Below are 3,448 nucleotides of genomic sequence, written 5' to 3'. Positions count from 1 at the left end.
CCCTGCAGCGGAGGGCAGCCTGCCCTTTAGGCATAGTCCTCATTTCTGACTTCCACAAAGGCACTGCCTATATTTTAATACCAAGCAGTGAGTGGATTTACTTCTGAACTCCTCTCCTTTTCAAATTTGCAGTAAGGTGTAATTGACCTGTGGGCTCTCTTTCTTCCTTTCTTTGGTATGTACATGTGTGCAATCTAGGGTCTATTTCATAGCAAGCTAAATTAAAATAAATTAGAGAATGAGTTAAAACGGTTGAATTGCCGACATCAGCAATGGATAACTGAGCTATGGGAGGCTTCCTAAGATTCCTAAACCAGCTCATGGTGAGTTTTCTTTCCTAAAGTTGGCTAACTAGGTGAGATTTTATTTTCCCATTCCATTCCAGAGACTTCTAGCTCTGAGTTCTATGGGAAATACATGTCTATCATACCTTATCTGAAACCTTAGAGCCTGATGTTTTTCAGAATTCATTTTTTACAAAGAGGTGATATAACAAACAGGTGGGGCCCAGAGCACTTTTAGGGCAGTGTAACTACTTTGTACACGTGTGTATAATGATGAATACACTTGTCCAAAGCCACAGGATATACAGACACCAAGAGTGAGCCCCAGTGTAGACTGTGGACTTGGGACAGTAATGGTGTGCAGGTTTGTTAATTGTAACAAATCACCACTCTGATGCTGGATGTTATAATAGTGAAGTCTGCGTGTGTGGGGGCAGGGACTACACCGAAAATCTCTATACCTTCTTTTCAGTGTTGTTCTGAATCCAGCACTGTTCTCAAAAAAGTAGTCTTTTTTTTTTTTAAAGGTGATACCATGTATAATCACTGGCAGGGTCTGAACTAATACCCAATAACCAAAATTATATCTTTACAGTGAAATTTAGGCTCCTTTATGCTAAGCGGGTTCAGCATAGCTTAAAAATAGCCTGAAGTCAGTTTGGGTCAGATTTTGCCTCCAAATGAGTTTACATCAAAATTACAAAAAATAGAGTAAAAATTGGATTTCTTCTGACGTTTTTGGATTTTTGCATTGTGGTTAAGAGAGAAATTCTCCATCCACTCTACCCTGTTTATACTGGCTGTTTATGAGCCAGTCTGCAGTAGCAGTGGCACAGGCTTTCTTGTGTGGTGAGAGGGCTGAGAACTGCCATCTCATCCGAGTGACCTACACCAGCACCCCCGTGCCCGTGCATTCCACGGACCCTTCCTCGGGGTGGGCAGAGCTGCTGACGGTGCCAGGTGACTGACCGTGTGATGAGGTTAATCCCCTTTCCCTCGGTCCTCTCTATTATAAACTGTCATAAAGCTGCCACTGGTTTTCAGAGCCAGCAGTTCACTGCTCTCATCTCTCTCTCTCTGCTCTCAGAAAAGGATAGCTTTACCCACACACTTCTGGGCAAATAAATGTCTCTTTGCTTTTTTGGGTAATCCTAGACTTATCAAAAAGATAAAAGTCAGAGTGGAGGTTTTGCTGATCACCAGAATGACCCAGAAAATAAAATGCCAACTTTCCTTATTTTTATACTCTCACGCTCAAGCTCTGATCTATTTCTCATGAAAGGGAGTGCTTACAGGTATCCCTTCGTTTCTGAGGTAGTCAGCTTGTTCCTTTAAGAGTAATTTTTTTTTTTTTTTAGTGTAAATATACCCCCAGGAATGTGCTACTCACATCAATCCCTCAGTGATTTTTAAAAAATAACTAGTCTCAACATTCATGTTCACTGTAGAGGAATGTTTTTATCTAGGAAAAATGGGAATCCAGAGGCAGATGGGACTTCTAGTCACATTTCTACTAGTAAGTGTCCATTCCACCCGAGGCAGGTGTGTCTGATTCTCAGGTGCATAAAATGAAGATGTTGAATTCGAGTGTGCAAAATGGGGCCTTCTTCAGATGGGCTTTGGAAGGACTGTGAAACCATTTCTAAGTAAAAGTGTGTATGAGTTTTGACATGAGTGTCATAGTCTTCATGAAACTATTAAAAGGATGCATTTTTTTTCTTTAAAATCTTTATGCTTTCATAAGCTTGAATCATCATATATCAGATTGGCTTTAAACAAGTATTGCTTGCAAATTTATGACAGCCTTAGATGATTGGATATTGAGTGTGAGGATCTCAACAAGAAATAGATGCTATGCCTGGTGACAGATAAAGGGAGGGAGGGAAGAAGGGAGGGAGAGATGGTAAACTCCGGGATATTTGAGGAATGTTTAATAAGTTATTTACAAATATTTACAAAAGCATTTATATCATTTGATAGCATATTACCAAAGCAGAAGAGATACTACAGTATGCAAGGGCTGAAAATGGAGAAGGAAGAGTCCTTACCACGCTTAGCCCTGACCTGGCAAGGGAAAGGTGCCATTACCACTGTCCCAGGTAGAGTCATGAATTTGAAAGGAATGGTGACTTTTGGCCCAGGGTTGCCGCTATCCTGATGTGAACACTCAGAAAGAGCTGGAAGACAGATGCTCCAGCCATCACCCCTCCTCCCATCGGATTTCTCCCCAGGGCTCTGCAATAACCAAAATCAAAGGTAAGACAGAGTTGTTGTTCAGTCGGTCAGTTGTGTCTGACTTCTTGTGATCCCATGGACTGCAGCATGCCAGGCTTCCCTGTCCTTCAAAGAGACAGGGGAATCTATTGATAAGAGGCCAGCCTCCCTGAGCAGAAGCGAGCAGATCTGGGTGGGTAAACAGAAGCTATGCAGTCAAGCAGTGTAGAGTGAGTCAGATCGAGGCAGCAGGAGCCTGGAGACAAAACTGGTCTTGCCCCTGGTATGTGACCCTGACCTTCCCCGTGGCTCTGCTCCTTCATCCATCATCTAAGGGTAATGATACCAAGGCACCTTGGAGAGTTCCTTTCCGAAATGACCAATAAAAATGAGGATAAAACATTGTGCAGATATAAAGTGCCATATGGATGCTCAACGTTTGTAGTCATTGGTTTTAAATTCTGTAGGAGCAATGACAAAAGGCGGGGTGACATGTGCGCCAGTCTGAATGGCCCTGAGGCTCCAGCTGGGATAGAGCCAGCTGTGGAGAAGGGCACCTTGGCCGCTTCATGGACATTTCTGCAGAGTGAGGCCTGTCCTTGATACAGTTCAGTCAGAGCACAATATGGTTATGGGACTGTGTGTGTGTGTGCACGTGTGCTCAGTCATATCCCACTCTTTGCGACCCCATGGACTATAGCCCACAAGGCTGCTCTGTCCATGGAAATTTCCAGGCAAGAATACTGGAGTGGGTTGCCATTTCCTTCTCCAGAGGATCTTCCCAGCCCGGGGATCAAACCCATGTCTCTTGTGTCACTGGCAGTGGCAGGCTGATTCTTTACCACTGTCACCTGGGCATCCCTGTGGGACATTAGGACAACTAATTGATTCGATGACAGTATTTGTAACAGATGAGTCAAATCGACTATCCACTTCTCCCAATTTAAAAG

This window comes from Bos mutus, chromosome 24 (assembly GCF_027580195.1).
Source record: "Bos mutus isolate GX-2022 chromosome 24, NWIPB_WYAK_1.1, whole genome shotgun sequence".
Taxonomy (NCBI): Eukaryota; Metazoa; Chordata; class Mammalia; order Artiodactyla; family Bovidae; genus Bos; species Bos mutus.
Note: the sequence above shows the minus strand (reverse complement) of the source record.